This window comes from Manis javanica, chromosome 4, assembly GCF_040802235.1.
Source record: "Manis javanica isolate MJ-LG chromosome 4, MJ_LKY, whole genome shotgun sequence".
In the NCBI taxonomy this organism is placed as follows: Eukaryota; Metazoa; Chordata; class Mammalia; order Pholidota; family Manidae; genus Manis; species Manis javanica.
This window is the reverse complement of record NC_133159.1, coordinates 180,068,310-180,088,935: the sequence shown is the minus strand read 5'-3', so window position 1 is coordinate 180,088,935 and position 20,626 is coordinate 180,068,310.

The following is a 20,626-nucleotide window of genomic DNA, read 5'->3' as shown; positions in this document are numbered from 1 at the left end:
GGGGCAGCCATTTCCCACTGTTTCCTCGGCAAAGACAGAGTAAAGGGGCAGGTACTGAGGCCAAAATCAAATGTCTGTGCACTAGAGAGAAAGACCCAGGGGGAGCGGGCACATGAGCGGGAGCGCAGCCCTGGGACCGAGCCCAAATCCCGGCCCTGGCGAGCTGGGTCCCTGAGGCGCACTGCTGCGGGCCCCACCGTGCGACCAGCGGCCGGTGAGGCCTTGCACGTCATTTAAGAAATTCAAAGGTTCTCAAAGCTTGTTTGGGGATTCCAGAACAGGACGGGGCACCACAGGAATGAGGCTCACCAAACACAAGTGCGGGCACCTGGACCGGGCAGCTGTTCGGGGGTGTTGAGTTTGGTGTCTCGTGGACTGAACCCCAGGATGCCAGAGGAGGGAGGGTCTCAGAAATCAACCAGCCAGTTTATCACATAAATGAGGAAACTGGGGCACAGAGTGAAGGGTGCCTCCCACGGTGGCTGAGCTAAGCTGTGGGGGGCACTCCCCGAGCTTGTCGACGGCGTGCCCGCAGTCCTGTTCCCGTGGTGCCAGGCTGGGGGCCCCGAGTCTTCTCTTCCGGGTCAGAGAGCTCATGGATTCCTTTGCTGTTTCTTGTGGAATCTCTTTTCACTGACTGGGTGAGGAGTAGCCTCACGTCATGTGGCGGGTCTGCGGCCTGCACAGCGGTGCAGGGATAGCCACGGTATCAGCTTTGCCAGGCTCCGGAGTCTGATACCAGCTGCTGTGGACTGGCAGAGGGCGTGCTCCAGACACAGACACGTGACCCCACTGAGCTGCTGAGGCCTAAGTAAATACGAATCTCAGCTGCTTCCCCCACAGTGCAGGAGTTCTGCTGATGGCTGTACTTGGATACATGGGAGTTCAAGGCTCTCATGATTGCCTGGTATGGCTACAATGCTATATTAAAGTAAAGTTCCATGAGCTAAAACAGTGCCTGGCACCCAGGAAGTGTTCAATAAATATTCACAAACAAGTGGGCTAATCGTCTGGTACACCTGGTCTGACTACACCAAAACTTGGCCCTTGTTACTGATACACTGTGTATCAATCAGGGTTCAGCCCAAGAAGCGGAGCCAGGAGGAAGTGTGTGTGCGTAGATTTATTGCAAGGAACTGGCTTACGTGATTTTAGGGTTGGGTAGGCAGGTCTGAAATGCTAGGGCTGGCAGATGGGACCGGCGGACTGAGTCCTCCGCACTGGCGAGAACTTCCGGCCACAGATGGAATTCTTTCTTCCTCAGGGAAACTTCAGCTCTGATCTTAAGATCTTTCAGCTGATTGGATGAGGCCCACCCAGGTTATCTGGGATACACTCCCTTACTTAAAGACAACTAGCTATGGACTTTTATCACATCTTCAAAATACCTTCCCAGGAACACCTAGGTTAGTGTCTGAATGAATAAGAGGAGGCCATAGCCTCCCACCCCAACAGACACATGGTGCTGACCCCTGCACTCTGTCTCTGCAGAAGGAGCCCCTTTATATCGGCCGGTCCTCAAAACTCCACTTTGCTGAACAATGTCAGTTTTGCCACAGAAATGACAGACCTCATCATTTTGCTACAGACTTATTAACAGACAGGAATTTGGACCCAGTCCCTAAACACACTGTCAGGACTTACTGCAGCTCCTTCCAGTCTAAGCTCCGGAGGCACTGACCATCAGGCCCTGGCCAGCAAAGACCCAGGATGGGGAAAGAAACCCCAAATTGTCAAACCCATGTAAGGATGTGGCTTCAACTCCTGGGCATGTGTTTGTCCCCTTTGGGCAGGCCCATCTCCTTGGACTGTAAGCTACAGAAACCCAACTCATGCTATTCAAGCCTAATGGATGGGGACTTTTTTCATAGGATCAAAGACTCAGGGTAGATGGGTCTTGGGACACTTGGAACATTCTGGAATGCTGTTGGGGTTGTCTCCATTTTGCCTCCTTCTCTGCATACCTGCTTCTCTGCTCTCCTTCTCTCAGCAGAACAAGTCCACAGCTCCTGACCCTTCCGTGTAACGATTTCAGCCCCAGGAAAGAGTTGCTCAGCTCTTTCTTAGCCCTCAAGTTCAAGACATATGGTGTAGCTGCATTGAGTGCCCATCTCAGGGTCAGCACCCATGACTTTGAAGCCGTGGGACAGTGGGGACACCTCATCCAGAAAGGGCAGGAGGTCTCGTGGCCAGCAGCTGGGCAGCCACCTACACCCTTTCTGCTGGACAGTGTGGTGACATGGCAAGTGGATATGGGGACAGGCAGCTGGGGCAGATGGCTGCAGGTCTGGACGCCCTCCGCCCCTGGCCCCGATTGCTTCAGGACTCGGCTGTGGCTGAATCCTCTCTGGTGGCTATGCACACAGCACCCCACACTCTGGGTTTATACTTGGCTTAAACTTATATCTTAGAAACGTACTTTTCCTGCATCCCAGGCCTTTTCACAGACATCTTTTGTTTGCTAGCCTGATGATTCTCAGAGAAACTATCTGTGGCAAACAACCTGTTCTTTTGTTTTGTTTTCTTTTTAATATCCAATCCATTATAGGACCAATACTTTTAGAAGTACAATAAAAATGAACTATCAGTAAAATACCCGTGCACTTTAGATGCCATGGGAAGGTCAAGGTGTTGTCAGAGTGTCTGAATGCTCTGAGCTCGCTCTGGGCCCACAACAATCGACTCTCAGCCTGTTCCCTAGCATGGACCAGGTGTGCCAGACGATTAGCCCACTTGTTTGTGAATATTTATTGAACACTTCCTAGGTGCCAGGCACTGTTTTAGCTCATGGAACTTTACTTTAATGGAGGGAGATAGACAATAAATAAGTAAATGAAACAGCACGTTAGCTGATATGTTCCGTGGGAAAATAAAGCAGCATTGCAGGGTGAGGGTGCTGAGTTGGTTGTGTTTTTTCCTTCTTGGGTGGGGTCTCGCAAGTTTAAAAGGGGGTGTCAGGGATAAAAACTAATGATGTATATTGATCTAGAAAGGTGTTCATGGTTTCCCCAACAGTGAACACATTTGTATTTTAACAGGAACATTCTTATTAGCAAACAAATAAAAAAGGTGCCCAGGATGGGAACTGAGGTCGACGCCGACTCGCAGGAAGACTGTAGGGCAGGTCAACCCTGGGGTCCGGGAAACCCCTCTGCATTCGCGAAGTTAGGAGCACAGGCGAGCCCTGAGGACTTCCTGAACAAAGACAGGAGCAGCGAGAAGAAGAGGAAAAACGAAAGGGAACAGAAAAGCCGCCCTGAGAAGCTAGAACCAGCTGCCCATTTTGCTTGGTAGGAGGCAGCTTCTGGCTGGAGCAGTTCCAGAGTCAGCCCAGCAGGAGGTGGCCCGGGAAGAGGCAGGTGAGTCCCATAGGCCTTAACGAGGAGCAGGTAACCGGGGGATCATTAATCCTGTTGCGATTAGCAATTCTTAAGCAATGATATGTGCTCATTGGCATTACCCCGTGAACTGGGTGGTCAAGTATGAAGGAAAAGAACAAAATTAAGGAATGTGCACAAAAGGTTGGAAACGGTGTCAAGGATGTCTAAAAGCCGCTGTGGGATTAGGGATCTTGTAGTATTTTTTTAGCTTTTAGGGTGATAAAAAGAATAGCATGAGAACATGTGAGTTTATTGTTCCACTTGGCAGTATGTAAAATGGAGACAGGAGATAACAATGGGTAGGTGTCTTTGGCACCCATTATACACACAAGGACTGCTCCCAAGCCCACAAATATTAACTCAATCCTCACAGCCACCCCCCTTTCAAAATGAGGTGTTGAGAGGTTGGCTGGCCTAGGTTGTAGGCAAGTTGGTGTCACAAACCCTGGTGATGTGGTTCCATGTCTGGGCTCCTACCCACTGCAGCCCCCTCAGATGCACCCCACATCCCTCTGGGAAAGTTGGGGGAAGCTGTCCTGGGTGGAAGGAGCAGCCAGAACACTTAGGGTGCTGTTCCTGCAGTACCCGGGAAGCCCCAGCTCAGCCACTCAGAGATGGGTGCCTAGGACAAGCCAGCACCCCAGGTAGGCTCCCCACACCCAGGGACCAAAACAGAAACATATTGAAAGCCACCCACCATTTCTCCAGTGGCAGCCTGAGACCAGCACATTAGGGTGAAAAACCACTGTCTGGGTTCCCTTGGCTGAGGAAGGGGGCACAGAGCCCAAGAACCATAGCGGGTGAAGCCCCGGCCCATCTGAGGTCGGCCTCTCTCCCTGGCCACCCCATCCGTTTGTGGAATGAACGAAGACACCTGGCCAAGGAAGAGCTGGCTGTTTACCCGGAGCCGAGCCGGAGCTGCCAGAGCAGGAAAGCTTGCAGTGGGACAGAGGGAAGACCGCAGGTGCGCCCCTGAGGGAGGCTGCTGGCGGCGGGCTGATTGGAGAGCCGGGCATCCTTTGCAGTTGGTGAGGGGCACATTTGTTTCTTCCCGGTTGGCCCTGAGGTGAAGGCAGGACAAAAATGAGGGCAGCGTGTGGTCACTGACCACGTCCTGACTGCTCTGGCCCAACTGATGCAGGGGCTATGGTCAGGATTTATTATCATAAATGGCCACGCCTTGGTCAGTCTGTACGTTCAGTCTCCCATGCTAATTGAGTAAGTTCTCCGAAAGCCAGCTTCCCCGAATTCTGCACCGCTCTGGTGGGCAGCGTGCTATAGGTTCACTGTGCTTCTGGAAGTGGACGCACAGGCCTGGGTCCCAGGCAGCTTTACGCTCTGGAGAGCTGTGTTGTGGTCATTTCCCAAGGGGCTACAGACGAGGCCTGCCCCAGTCCTCTCTGTGGGGGGGCCAAACTGAGCCCCAGGAGCCCTCGCCCCCAGCCACTCACAGTCCTCCAGCCGTTTAGCTCGGAGGCCGGGAGCTTGGGGCTGGGACTGGGCAGCACTCATGCCCTCTGGCTCCTCTGGACAGACTCGGGCCCCATCAGAGGACACGGGCTCCTCTGTCCAGGCGTTTCATCTGCCTTGGAAGAGGCTGTCAGCCCCAGCCTGCAGGACGCCTGCGCGGAGAGAGTGCAGGCAGGAAGTGCAGACCCACACCGAGAAGCACGAGCTGTGGTCTCTCCACCCTTAGCAGCACATCCTTGCCCTGTATAAACACACCGCGGGTCTTGGCAACAAGTCCCAGCGGCCCCACACAGGACCTCACAAGCAGTAGGCCACCCATGCGTGTGTTGAAGAAACAGTGGGGAATGTGGGTAGCAGTTAATCAGCCCATCTTTTAGACCTAACGTGTCATTTGTTTTGCAAATCCAGAGATATAAACTGCATGAGCTCCGCTTTGCTCTTTGCTGATAATTTCCGTTTGCCTTGTAGGGGAGACTATAACCTGTGTGCAGGTCTGAGCTCACCAACACTTGGCTCCTTTCCTCACTGGGAGTCAGAAATAGGTGGGGGCGTCTGTCAGCACAAAGGCTTGTAGGGAGGTTGAAATCTCCACCTGACCCCCACACACCTTGGTGCCGTCCGCATTCACTCCCTGTTTCATTAAAGCTGTATATTACCTTGGGCAGATTCCAAAGCTGTATAGGTTACTTTTTAGTGTTATAAATGTCTCATTTTCAGGTTTCAGAGGCCCAGAGGTCTAAATTATAACTTTGACCTCTATCCATTAAAAGCCTTCTCCCCGCCTATTCCCTTCCCATCTCTCCGCACCCGCCCTCCCCCTTCACCCCCCTGAGCTCTCTGCTCTGGCCTGGCTGGGAGGGGACGTCAGTGGACTGGCTGATGTGACCGGATTCAAACCTACCACTTGCTCTCTGTTCTCACTTGCCCCATCTGTCTTCTTCTTCTCTTTTCTCTATTTTCCTACTTTCTTTTAGTTGAAGTGTTTCATTTTACCTCCGTGGTTGTCTTACTGGCTTGGCTCCTGTGGACTGAACTGTGTCCCCTCAAAATGCATGCCCCTCTGTGCTGGTGTTGGGGGTGGATCTTTGGGCGGTGATTCGGTTCAGAAGAGGTCATGAGGGTGGGGCCTCAGGCTGGGATAAGTGCCCTTTTAGGAAGAGATATCAGAGCTCCCCTCCTGCTTGCTTGCTCTGCCCTGTAAGGGCACAGTCAGAAGTCAGCTGTCTGCAACCAGGAGGTGTGACCTCACCAAGAAACAAATCCACCGGCACCTTGACCTTGGACTGCCCAGCCTCCAGAGCTGTGAGAAGTAAATGTCTTTTCTTTAAGCCACCCAGTCTGTGGCATTTTTATAGCAGCCTGAGCTGGTAAGACAGTGGCTGTTCCTGTTGTCTTTTAGTGGTTGCTGTAAAATTACAATATGTTAGCTACTTGGCTTTACTTATGCAGGTAACTATACAGAAATACATGTGTCTATTGCAATGTCTGCAGTTTACTGGAAGATACTCCGACCCCCTCGGTGTGCCGGCATCTATACGTCGGAGAGTTGAAGTGTTAGCCTAGGAGTTGTTGGCTAACTTGCTGTCCTAAATGGAATGCACAGTCCTGGTGGGTCAGCTGGCATCTTATCAGAAAGGGCCGCCATCTAGAGGTGGCAACCACATATCCTTCCATTCCCTGTTATCCAGTCCACAGCTGGCACTTCACCAATGTGTATCTATGAGAGTGTTGAAAATAATTATTTTTAATTTCCAGAGTTGGAAACCTGATAATGACCATGACAGGTATGTGAGTCAGTCAAAATTCAGAGACATTCCTCACTCCCACATGGAGAGTCTACCTGTCCATTCTGCCCTCAGGAAAGGCAGCTGTGAACCCTAACAGGCCCTGCGTCCAGCCATGGGTGCAGGAGGACTTCTGACCACGTCACTAGCCAGAGGCGGCAGGGCCTGCCCTGTCTGTGCCAGGGGCATCCTCAGAGCACCCAGTCAGAGCTGGGATGTCAGTCCTGCTCGTAGGCTCAGTGAATGGGTTAGTGCCTGCTCTGCTGACTAAAATTCGTCTACTGAATGTCATTCTGTGTGGTGGAGTCTGGTCTGAGCCTTGCTTCTGGATGCGTGAGGTTGTGCAGGGCTAACTCTCCCCACTCAGACTCTATTTTGTCTGAGTACCCACTGACAGAAGCCATTGTCATTAAGCAAAAGAACTTTCCAGTTGTGTATGACACGGTCACATCAGCGCTTAACTAACTCCTACGGATCCAGACGGCTGAGTTACTTCACTGACCCTGCTTATTAAATCATGATACTAATTGCTCAGTGTCACCTACCAATTATGTAATTTTTAAAAAACTTGGCTCATAAATTTCCATCTCCCCTCATGTTGGTCAAGTTTTCTGATAAACTAATGGGAAGAAGATGTTGTATTTTAAAATGTTTAACAGATCGGTTAAAATACCACTAGAAAAGCCCCCATGAGGATTTCTAAAGAAGTACAAAGATTGTTTGAAGTGAACAAATACAAGAATTTTTAACAGGTGGAAGAATTATATTTGGCAACAAAATTAACATAACCTGGGAGATAATTTTTAATATCTGTTTTCAGAATAATAGGGTTTATAGGAAGGATTTCTTTCAAAAGTGGTTATTTTCTCATTCCTTGTTAAAACATTCTTTGCATTACAGAAGCAGATGTGTGTGTGTGTGTGTGTGTGTGTGTGTGTGTGTGTGTATGTGTTTACATATCTTCTGGGTAGCAATTTGCTGACAAAAAGCTGCAAAAACTTACTGAGAGGAATTTTAAAAGACATATATAAATGGAGACATATACCATGTTCATGGATCAGAAGACTCGAGATTGTAAACGTGCCAATTCTCCCCATATTGATCTAGATTCAATATAGTCTTAATACATCAGAAGCTTTAAAAAAAATAGAAATTGACAATCTGATTCTAAAATTGTTAAGGAAATATAAAGGACCTAAAATCACAAAAATAAGTGTGAGAATGAACTAATTTGGAGGGCTAACCATACCTGATTTTAAGACTTATTATAAAGTCACAGTAATCAAGGCAGTGTAGTATTGGCATAAAGACAGACAAATCAGTTGGTGGAAGAGAACAGAAGTTATAGAAATAGACACATGTAACTATGATCAGTTTATTTACAATAAAGGTAGAAGGCAACTCAATAGAGCAAATCTAGTCTTCCCCACCAATGGTGCTGGAACAACTGGACATCCATATGCAAAAGTATAAGCCTCCACTATATCTCCCATTTTGAAATTAACTCAAAGTGGACAATAGACCTAAACCTAAAATCTAACACTCTAAAACTCCTGAAAGAAAATATCAAAGAAAATTTTTGTATCCTTGGGTGAGACCAAGATTTTATAGATACATCAAAATCACAATCCATACTTGGAAAATTAATGGATTGAACTTTATCAAAATTATGAACTTCTGGTGTTTGAAACTGTTAAGAGAATGAGAAATCAACCTACAGATGAGGATAAAATATTTGAAAATCACATATCTGCTAAAGAATCTATAACTAGAAAAGACAAAGAGCCCTCAAAATTCGGTAGGAAAACAACCTAATTTAAAAAATGAACAAAGGATTTGAACTGACACTTCACCAAAGGAGAGATACAGATGGCAATTAAACACATGAAAAGATGCTCAACATACCCATTGGGGAAATGCAAATTAAAACTGCAATGAGGTATCATACACACCTACTAGAATGGATAAAATTTAAAAGCCTGACCATACCGACTCCTTGTGAGGAGGAAATTCATATATTGCTAATGGAAACAACACTTCGGAAAACAATCTGGTAGTTTCTTAAAAAGTTAAACATTTACATTTGGTATGATCCAGTAACCCAACTCAGATATTTACCCAAGAGAAATAATAACATTATATAAATAACAAATAGTGGCTGTATACATATGTCAAAACTCATCAAAGTGTGTACCTGGAAGGGAGAGTTTTACTACCTATAATTTATATCTCAAAACCTGAATTAAAACATCCTTTTGTGATAAAAACCCTCTATCAAGTGGGTATAGAGGGAAACATACCTCCACATAACAAAGGCCATATATGACAAGCCCATAGCTAAAATCCTACTCTGTGACGAAAGGTTGAAACCATTTTCTCTCAGATCAGGAACAAGACAAGGTTGTCCACTCTCACGTCTCCCATACAGTATGGTACTGGAAGTCCTAGTCAGAACAACCAGGCGAGAAAAAGAAAAGGCATTCAAATGAGAAATGAAGCGGTAAAGTAAAATTGTCTCTGTTTACACATGACATGATCTTATATGTGGAAAATCCTGAGGATACCACCAAAAATGGTTAGAACTAATAAACAAGTTCAGTAAAGTTTCAGGATACAAAATCAACAACAAAAATCACTTGTGTTTCTACACACTAACAATGGAACATCTGACACAGAAAGGAAACCATCTCATTCTCGACAGCGTCAAAAACAATAAAATACTTAGGAATAAATCTACCCAAGGAGGTAAAATACCCACACACCAGAAACGATATAACTTTGATAAAAGACCTTGAAGAAGATACAAGTAAGCATGATGATACTCCATGTGCATGGATAAGAAGAGTTAATATTGCTAAAATATTCATAATGCCCAAATCTATATCTATAGATTCAATGCAATCTCTAAATATTCCAGTGGCATTTTTTACAGAACAAAAAGTCCCCAAATTTGTAAGGAACCACTAAAGACCCCAAATAGCCAGAACAATCTTGAGAAAGAAAAAATCTGGAGGCATCACATGTCCTGATGTCAAACTATATTTCAAAGCTATACTAATCAAAATAGTGTGGTACTGGCATAAAAACAGTCCCATAAACCAGCGGGACAGAATTGAGGGCCCAAAAATAAACCCATATAAATGCATATATGATCACCTAGTATTTGACAAGGGAGCCAAGAATACTCATGGGGAAAGGATAGTCTCTTCAATAAATGGTGCTGGGGAAACTGTATATTCACATGCAAAAGAATTAAATTAGACCCCCATCTTACACCACTCACAAAAAGTAACTCAAAATGTATTAGGGACTCAAACATAAGTCCTAAATCTGAATCTGTAAAACTTCTGGAAAAAATACAGAGGGAAAAGGCTTCTTGGCTTTGATCTTGGCAATAATTTTTGGATATGAAAGCAAAAACATAAGCAGCAAAAGCGAAAATCAACAGAGGATTACATTTAACTAAAAAGCTCTATACAGCAAAAGAAACAATCAACAAAATGAAAGACAGCTTATGGAATGGGAGAAAATATTTTGAAACCATGTATCTGGTTTAATTAAATGGGTTAATATCCAACACATACAAAGAACTCATACAACTCAATAGAAAAAAATTCCAAGTAAAATATGGGCAAAGGATCTAAATGGACATTTTTCCAAAGAAGCCACGCAAATGGACAACAAGAATATGAAAATGTGCTCAACATTACTAATCATCAAGGAAAGGCAGATCAAAGCCACAATTAGACATCACCTTACACCTGTTAGAATGGCTATTCTCAAAAAGACCAGAGAAAACAAACGTTGGCAAGGATACACACACACACACACACACACACACACACACACACACACACACACACACACACACACACACACATGCAAATGGAATATTACTCAATCATGAAACACAGAGAAATCCTGCCATTTGTGGCAGCATGGATGAATCTAGGGAGCATTATACTAAGTGGAATAAGTGAGACAGAGAAAAACAAATACTGTATGACCTCAGTCATATGTGGAATCTAAAAAAGCCAAACTCATAGAATCAGAGAGTAGAATGGTGGTTGCCAGGGTTTGGGGTGGGGGAAAGGAGATGTTGGTCAAAGGGCACAAAGTTCCAGTTATAAGACGAACAGTCCTGTGGATGTAGTGTACAGCATTGTGACCACAGACAATATTGCGTCCTGTGACTGAAAGTTGCTGAGAGTAGACCTTACATGTTGTTATCATAACGAAAAAAATTATAATGATGTGAGTGATGGATGTGTTAACTAACCTTATTGAGGGAATCATTTCCCCATGTATATGTGATTCAAATGATCACATTGTACCCCTTAAACTCACACAATGTTATACTATGTTAATTATTTCTCCATCTTTTTAAAACCTTGAATTAAAAGAATAATAATTAATGCCTAAAAAACAATACCAGACCTCCAAATCAGGAAGTGTTCAAGCAATTTTTTTTTGTTACAAGAAAGGTCATTTCATTGCAAAATTCCTTGTACCCCTAACGAATTAGATTTTTAAAAATTTAGATGCCGCTGTTTCATCTTTGTCATCCGGGTAGACATTGTTTTGTATGTTTCATAAAGTATGTATTAATACTACAGCACATGAATATAATTCCAAAACAAACAAAAATATATTCCCGGGGGTGGGTGGGGGGCGCATGCCCAAGTATGGTTCACTGAGGGTGTCCACCAGCAAAGTGGGGGGGGGGGCAGGGTCTCCCCAAGGCCCCCAGCGCGCTCTCTGGTTTTGTGGATTTTGTCGCTGATGCGACCTGAAAATGCGGGCCCCTGAGAACGGGGGGGCCCAGGAACGTGACATCCTGAACTAAGAGTTCGCTGGTTTATACGTGAGGAAAGGGGGCAGTTGGGTGAGAACGTGTTTCCCAGCAGGGACTTGGGTTTAGGCAACAGATAAAAGGCGAGGGCCCCAAAGCAACCACTGGGCAAACCCACGGATTCGGGAGAGTGGGCTGTACGTTCCTGGCAATTCAATAGTCCCGGCAAAAAAGCGAATTGGGGATTCATAACCGACGGGACTTCAGGTAAATACCGTAAACCAGCGGGTGTCCCCAGCCAAGCAAAGCCACCTGCGAATTAGCCATTCGCCTGTTCCTGGGCTGCGCGCCAGACAGGTACGGATTTTGAAGGCTCAGAAAGGCTTCCTTCCTCCGCCTCATTTCCTTGGGCTCCAGCCGCCCCACCCTCCCCGCGGGGCCTGCTCACAGGCTCAGGCAAAAAAGACCGCGGGGTCGTTCACGGGGTCCGACGGCAGGGGGCGAGCGAGCGGGGGGTGCAGGGCGGAGAGCAGGCCCTGGGGCCGGGGCGGGAGGGGGCGGCTCCCGTCTTGAGAGGGGCAGTCCCGACTTCCAGTCCGGTAGGAGCGCGCCGGTAGGGAGGGGAGACCGGGCGGGCCCAATGCAAAGAACGTTCCCGGGAAGGCCAAGGGGCGGAAGGGTACCCCTCGGGGTGGGGTGGGGGGGGTAAACCTCAAGGGGAGGAGCCCCGTGGGAGCCCGGGCTTGTGTCTTGGATTTTGCTCCATGAAAGTGTCATTTGGGTTTTACTTACTTCTTCAACTCAAGAGTTGTTTTTAATCATAGCAAAGGGAAAAACAGAAGCTGGGGTCCCGTTTGCATCCCCTAATGTTGAGGACTCTGAGTGGGGCCAGGGGGAGGCCCAGGGCCGGCCTTCAACATCCTGGAACGTCAGAGGGGACCTGGGAGCCCAGAGGTGAACGGGGCTGGGCATGCGGGGAAGGCCAAGATCAGGAGACAATAGGGCTTTGCTCCTGGCAGGACGCCGGCGCTTTGTGTAGGGGCTTCTCGGGGAATTTGTAGGGTCGGAATCACACTGCAGTCAGGGTACAGAGGCCCAGAGGGGGGGATGCATCCCAGGACTGTGACCCTGGTGTGGGGAGGGGGCAGCCCCGATCTTAAAGAGCAGGTGCACGGGGAGGGAGGGAAGTCCCCCAGTGACGCCGCTTCTACAGGGGGTGCCTGGGGGATCCCCTGGATTTGGTTCAGTGTTCACACACCCTCACTGCAGAGGCCGCTGCTTTTCCCTTCTTCTTCTTTTTTTTTTTTTTTGTTGTGGTATAATACACGTCAGATTTACCATCTTAACCATCTTAAAGTGAACCAACCACTCAGTGGCATTTAGTGCATTTACAGTGTTGTGCATCTCTCACCTCTTTTTAGTTCCAGAACGTTTTTATCACCTCAAAAAGAGGCCCTGTACCCATTAGTAGTTACCGGTGTTCTCTCCTCCCCCAGCCCCTGGGAACTACCAGTCTCCGTGGATCTGCCTGCTCTGGACATTTCTTATAAATGGAATCACACAATACGTGACTGTGGCTCTTTCTTAAATATCATGTTTGAAAATTTTTCTCTTCCATTAAAAACTATGGCTTTAAATAGCATCAGTGGTGGCTCCAGGGCCGTTTCTACCTGCCCCTCTGCCCCTGGAGTGGGGGGCTTCCTGTGGCCTGGAAGAGCATGTGCATCACCTGGGGATGGGGTCACATGCAGGGTCTGGTCGTGGGAGGGTCGTCTTCTCACCAGAGACCTGGGTGTCCTGGTCAGAGGAGCACCCTTTAGGGGTCAAATAACTTAAAATAAAGCTTTGCAGCAAAATAGTCCCTTGAGGGGCTGAGCCAGCAGCGTTTGATGAATTGGAGAATCAGATTCCAGTCCTGGCTGCAGTAATTACAAAAGCGGTGTCCTGAGAAAGTGACTGGCCTCTCTGAGAACCGTAAGGGGGTTCTGGATTCCTGAGAGGCCCCAGGGAACAGCCAGCGCTGTCACTTCACCTGCAGTCCATGCGGGTGGCCCGCTCATCCCAGAGTGTCAGGGCTTCCCTAGCTTTAGTTCTGCAAGTACCTCGGGCCTGGGGAATCCCTCCATCTCCCTGAATTATTACTGTTTGCTTTACACTAGCAGAGAAAGACACAGAAAAGAGAGGGGCCCCTGGGACTCACACTCCTCATTTCTCAGGAAGCCTCCAGGGACAGAGGCCAGGCTGAAGGGAACATGCTGCCGGGGTGATAAATGTCCAGGTCACTGTGGTGATCAGCCCGGGGAGTCAGGAAAGGCAGCCTGCAGAATCACAGCCTGCTTCCCATCCACACCCAGATAAGCTGCCCCCTTGGGGAGCCGGGCAGCGCAGGAGCCCTGTCACAGTGGAACGAATGTCCTTGGGGAGATTCAGAGACAGTCAGGCGAGCGTCAAACCACAGGCAGGAAATTTCATCTCCAGACCTCATTCAAATTCTTCGTTCCTGACTCATTACATTCAAAGCACATTTAATTTTGCAGACAAAGCTGAGGACACCCAGGGCCAGCTCTCTCTCTCCCTTCCCCTCCCAGGCAAAACAGGGCAGATGTCAGCATGCACCCAGGGTGTGCGCGCGGGCTGGTGCTGTTTTCGCGGGAGAAGCCCGGGGGCCTGCAGCCCTTGCCACACTGCTTCGCTGCTCAGATATCACTCAGAGCCCTTGATTTTCATCTTGGAGATGTTTTTTTTCCAGTATGAGATACTATAAACTAAGTCATTTGAAGGGAAGATGATTCTGTAACACAGTTCAATTTTTAAAAAATATTCCAAAGAAAAGGGATCATTTAAAGAAGGAAATAGTTGATATTCTCTAGGTCTCTGTAGGAGCTGAGCTGGAGAGACCGCAGGTCTCCTAAAGCCCAGCCTGTCCTTGAATGCCCCACCCCTCAAGATACACCGTGTGCCCCGGCGGGTGACACGCACATGACGAGCAGCCTGCACAGAAAAGACGGTCAGGAGCCGGGCAGAGAAAGAGACCACCCAGTCAGGAGTGGCCCCAGGGCCTCACAGGACCTTCTCTGGAAGAAGGCGAGGGACGTCCAAAGCCTGTCCCCTTAGGGAGATGGTCAGCAGTGAACAAGCTTTCGGGCTGCCCGGGCCTGGGGGTGCATGCTGCCTCCGGGGCCCTGGGCGGATGCCTGCGCAGGTTCTGAGCCCCTCAGCAGTAGTTCTGGGGTGCTGCCCTGCTGCCCTCCGGAAAACACTTGCCTCTGACTCGAATCTGTCTGAATTTCTAACTTGTTTTGTCCTCAGTTGTTCCTGCTGCAGTGGGTCAGGGGCAACAGACTCGCCACTGCAGGGCACTGGCCTCCCTGGACCAGGGGTTCCCCGCCCTGCCCGCACTTAGACCCAAAGGGCAGCTTTGAACACCTGGATGTTTGGTCCTGACCCTCGGGAGGTGGGGCCCAGCACCATTCATTCTGGAAGCTCCCAGGTTGGTTCTGCTCCACGTCCACACAGAGATCCACCGCTTTGGGCTACACCTGCTCCTCAGGTAACTGTGGGGCTGGTTGGGATCATGATCACCCCCAAAGAAAGGGAGGCATAGACCCGGCCCAAGGAGGAGGCCTGTGCCTGCACTGTGGCATTAGAATCTCCGGGGGCCTTGTGAACACACGCACCGCAGGCCCAGGCCGGGGGCCTCTGCTCCGGCAGGGCTGGGCTGGGCCGGGGAGCCTGCATCCCGAACTGGCCCCCGGGGGATGCGGCTCTGCTGCAGGGACCCCACTCTGAGAGCCACCGTCTGGAGAGTGGAACACACATGAAAGGCTTGGCTGGAGCACTTTTAAAGCATAGAAGTGAAAATTAATGGAGCGTTTATTTTATCTTACATTTAATAAAAATATGGATTGAGGGTGTCCTGAATTCTTAGAAGAAACACAGACTGAATTGAGTGTGAATGTGACTGAGGTGAGGAAGCAGGGGCAGGACAGGGCGACGGCCTGGCACCACCCACAGCTGCTTCTGATGGACACAGGGAGCTGGCAGGAGGGCAGCTGCCAGCTATTTGGCACAGCCCCTGGTGACCTAGCCAGATAGGGGACCGGGTCCCATGCCGTGAAGGCCCCCTTCCAGAAAACCCTGGGCGGCCTAACTAGCTGACCCCCTGAGTAGCCTGTCGCCTCTCCCCAGCTCCGCTCTTATGCTTCAAGATAGCCAATGACAGTGGCCCCCAAAGCCTCAGACACCCCACCCTGAACCCCAGTAAAGGCAGAGCCTGGGGTCGCTGTGCTGTGGCTCCCGTTCATTCCTGGTAACCCCGCTGTGCAGTCCCAGCTGTGCCCTGTTCCCCCCAGGGCTTGTGAGTCATGAATCCTGTCCCTTAAAGGTCCTGGTAGTTTTGCTGAAGTGAGTCCTTTGCGTACAAGGGTCCCAGGCAAGTGCACCACCATCCGTGGGCCGGGACCTCACCACAGGCCTCCCTCTGCCTGCAGAGAACTCAGTGCCAGACCCTGTGACCAGACCCAGCCGCAGGAGGGAGGAGCCCTGAGGACCAACACCCCCTGCTCCCCCAAACTCAGAGCCTCTCATTAGACTGTCTCCCAGAGCAAATGTGGGCCGGCCCCTCTGAGCCCCCGTTCTGACAGGCCTGTCCTTGGGGCTGGCTCCTCGCCGCCAGCCTGTGATGTCTCGGTCCTAGGCTGCCTTTAGCAGGGGCCCCCATCCCGTGGGCGTCTCCTGTCAATAATTTTCCATCCAACAAGCCCCTCACTGCTCAGCGCTATAGATGCCCAGCTATCTCTGCTGCATTCAGGGTTGAGGGCAGCTGTTTCCTCTGTCACAACACTGCTGAATAAAACCTGTCCCTGTCACCTCGAACTGGTGTCTGGCCTCGTTTCTCCCTGACCAGCCTCCATCAGGCTTGCCTGTCACAGCCCGGCCTCCATGGGGGGCACCCCCTAGCCCATCTACCCTGTATGAGCAGAGGCCGACTGTCCACAGTCCTCACACTGACCCTCCCTGCCCCCCAGCCTGGACGGCTTGGGGTCCATGTATTTCCATGCCCTGGGGGCCTTGCCGCAGGCTTGCCCGACAGAGACCCGCAAACGAGAAAAGGTCCCCAGGCCTCCACAGTGCCTACCCTTTCGGTGACTTTTGGAAACTAGCAGGACAGGGACGCTTCTCTGGCCACACTGCCCTCCTGCGACAGGAGAGTCCCCTGCTGCGCCGGCCTGGCAGATGGAGATCAGCCCTCCCTTCCTGCCAGTGCCAGGGGCAGGGACCAGCCCGGGCGGGGGCACAAAGGCTGCCTGCGCTCCGTATCCCCTCTGCCGGAACTCAGCGTGAGGGCGCATGGCAGGGCCAGAGCAGGCGGAGGGAGGAAGGCGGGTGGGGGGGGAGCCCGAGGACACCCAGCTGGCCCAGCCCCCCGCTGTCTGCTAGCACCCCCAGCAGGGAAAACCATGCTGCACCTGTCTGCGACGGTGGGCGTGTCTGTCATGAACTTGTCTGCCAAGCTCACCCAGCAGGGAGGAAGGGCCCCCGGGGACAGTGAGCCGATAGATCGATCGTGTTCCTGGGCTGTGGCTGCCGGAGCAAAGGGAGTGAGTGGGTGATGCACCTCAGCTGAGGGCCGGGCGCAGATGCGCTGGCCGCCCGCCGCTCCGCCCCAAACACAGTTCCCAGGTGGGAGCCGCACACGCACTGCTCCGGCCCTTTCCGAAAGGCCTGCTGTTCCCGCTACAGCACGGACGGTGTGTCCACACCAGAAAAGCTGCAAACCATGTGCCCTTCTGTACCCCCGTTGCTCAGGTAGGACCTCAGGTGTGACCCGCCGGGAAGCTGAGAAGCTCTGTCCACATCACTTACGAATCTCCCTCACCCCAGGTAGAGGGCCCACCCCGTGGCTTGGATGCTAGGGCTGCGGTTTGAGGGTGAGGGGCTGTCCCCCCGACTCCCTGCCACACCCAGAGTTTTGGCATGAGATGTCGGCCTCTCTATGTCTCTGGGGGCCGCACAGACCCTGGGGAAGCGCAGCCACAGGGCAAGTTAGACCAGCTGAAACCTTGGTCAGGTGTTTCCAGCTGTTCCTCGGAAGGGTGAGGGGCTCTAAAGGAAGGAAGGGCTCCACGGTCAGAAGAGTTTGGGGGAACGCTGGGTGAGACGAGGTCTCAGAGGTCTGCACCACAGGGCTCCTCCAAGTCGGCTCCTTCCGCGGCATCCACGGAGGGCCAGCTGTGGGCCGAGCATGGGGCCAGTTCTGGGGGGTGCTGGGGTGGCCATGCTCATCGTGAGGGTCAGGCACTGGGTAGGGCGAGCAGATAACTGATGTCCCGGCGCTGCCGTCACGGTGCGGGAGGGTGTGTGGCGGCAGCTTGGGCCAGAGAGCAGAAGCCGTGGAGGAGGTGGGACTGTGGATGGAGGGAATCAGGACCCAGCTGGTACCTGAGCCACTGAGTCGGGGAACCCCGAAGGAAGACCAGGTGTGTGGGGCACGGGTGCAGGGTGGGGAAGGGAGGGGAGGTCATTCTGTGCACGCTGAGTTTGAGGTGCCCATGGGGTTTCAGGTGGCAGCCTCAAGCTCCGAGCCTGGATCTGGGCCAGTGTGGTGGAGACTGGGAACTGCCTGTAGGGCGCTTCATCCACCCAGCTTCCAAGTCCGAGGGGACACAGGGGTGCCAGAGGGAAGCAACACCGCAGCCCCCACTGGCCCCTGGGCAGCATTGCCCAGGTTTCTCATTGATGACAGTCACCCCCTCTGCCTCCACTCCTCCCCTTGCCAGGTACCATGGGTGGAGAGAAAGCCAAGCAGGAATGAAGGGTGAGGACAGATGGCGGCACGAGCGGCAGTGACGGGGAGCAGGGCCAGAGGGTGAAGTGAGCCTGAGGAGAGTTTTTCTCTCAGACGGTGGCAGCTTGCACGTGGTTCAAATGCGACAGTGGAACAGGAGAGGTCTGCAGACAGACAAGAGGGCAGGCAGGAGGGGGGACCCAGGCGTGGGGAAGGGCTGGCCGCGAGGAGGGCTGCCCCTCTGGTCCATCCATTTTGGTTGTGGACAATTTAGGAAGTTGCTTCTGATGGTAAAAGGTGAGGTCACCTGCTGAGGGGGAAGAGAAAGGCCAGGGACTTGAGGAAAAGGAAGGTTCTGGAGCACAGCAGAGTGCGTTGATGAAAGATTTTGTAATGAAAGAGAAAGCAACCCAGCCAAAATGCCAGGGTGTGTGGGCCTCGGTGAGTGGACAGTGACTTTCCCCGGCAGCGCTCAGGTGCCTGGGTGCCAGTGCAGCTGAGGCAGCTGACCCCCGTTACCAGCGGGCATGAGGAAAGGCCTGGGGGTGACACGCGGCAGCCCTGGGGTCTGACAGGCCAGGATGGACGGGGCAAAGGAGGCGTGCACAGGGCCGGAGGGGCTGACCGAAGTGGGAGTAACAAGGGGCCCGGCGGCCAGGGGTCTGCTGACGCCATCTACGCGGCCCTGGGAGTCCCCTGGGGTCACGTGGTGGGCTGGGACGCAGGGGAATAAAGTCTGACAATTATCCAGAACCAGAGTCCTGGGCGCATGTGAGATGTGAAGGGGGTCAAAAGCAGCAAGCCTGGGTCTCTAGGTGAAGTGGCATTTTTATGTGTGGTGACATACACACAGCACAAAATCTACCATCTTGACGGCACGAGCGCAGCTCAGTGGCATCGATCCCACTCACACTGTGGTGGAACTGCCACCTTCAGATGTTCCTCACCCTCCAAAACTGAAGCTCTGTCCCCACAAACGCTAGCCCCCACCTGCCTCCCCAGCCCCCAGCAGCCTGCCGTCTGCCTCTATGAATGTGACCCCTCCGGGGCCTCCCAGGAGTGCATTTCCCTGATGGCTAATGATGGTCAGCATCTTTTCATGTGCTCAGCGGTCATTTGTCTGTCTTTCCTGGGGAGTGTCTTCCCGTATCCTTTACCCATTTTAAATTATGTTGTTTGTGTCTTTGTTATTATGTTATGAGTTCTATGTATATTCTGAATACAAGTCTCTTAAATCTATGATTTGCAAAGATTTTCTGTCATTCCGTGTGTTATCTTTTCACTTTATTTTGTCCTTTAAAGCACAAAAGTTTTTAATTCTGATGATTCCGAATTAATTTTTTTCTTCAGTCACTTATGCTTTTGGTATCATGTATAGGAAAGCATTGCTTCATCCATGGTCATGAAGTTAAATTATGTTTTATTCTAAGAATTTTGTTTAAGTTTTACAGCTCTTATATTTAAATATTGATGGCTAATGATGTTAAGCATCTTTTCATGTGCTCAGCCATCATTTGTCTATCTTTGATCCATTTTTAATGAATTTTGCATATGGTATGAGGTAAGGGTCCAACTTCATTCTTTTGACATAGATTTCCAGTTGTCACAACACCGTTTCTTGAAAAGACTGTTCTCTCTCCCACTGAATTGTTTTGGCACACTTGTTGAAAACCAAGTATGGGTGTATTTCTGAACTCTCAATTCTATTCTGTTAATCAGTATGTCAGTCTTTAGGGCAGTGCCACACTGCCTTGATTACTGTGGCCTCGTGGTAAGCTTTGAAATTAGTGTGAGTCCTCTGACTTTGTTTCTCTTTTTCAGTGATGTTTTGGCTATTTTAGATCCCTCACATTTCCCTCAGGTTCCCTCACTTCCCTCATTAAGAATCAGCTTCTCCATTTCTGCAAAGAGTAACTGGGATTTTGACATGGATCGTGTTGAATCTATAAATCAATTGGAAGAGAATTGTCTTCCAGTCCAGGTATCTTTCCATTTATTTCTCTAATTTCTTTTAATGATATTTTATAGTTTTCAGTGTGTAAGTCCTTGCACTTTAAAAAATCTATTCCTCAGTATTTTATTCTTTTTGACGATCTTATGAATGGAATTGTTTTCTGAATTTCATTATCGGGTGGCAATGAATGTTTTCCTGGGAGAGGTCAAGATGCTGTAAGTCAGGATGTTATGATGTCTATCTTTCAAAGAAAAACAAAGGATGTTTAATAATCAAGATAATGAGGGGTAATAAAAATTATTTAATCAAGAAGATGGCACAAAAGGAAAAGAAAGGGACTCTAACAGAGGCAAGACAGATAATAAGCACTTAAATAAGACAGTAGATTCAAACTCTAATATATTAGGAATTTCATGAAATGGAAATGGACTAAATGGTCTAATTCAAAGGCAAAAATCA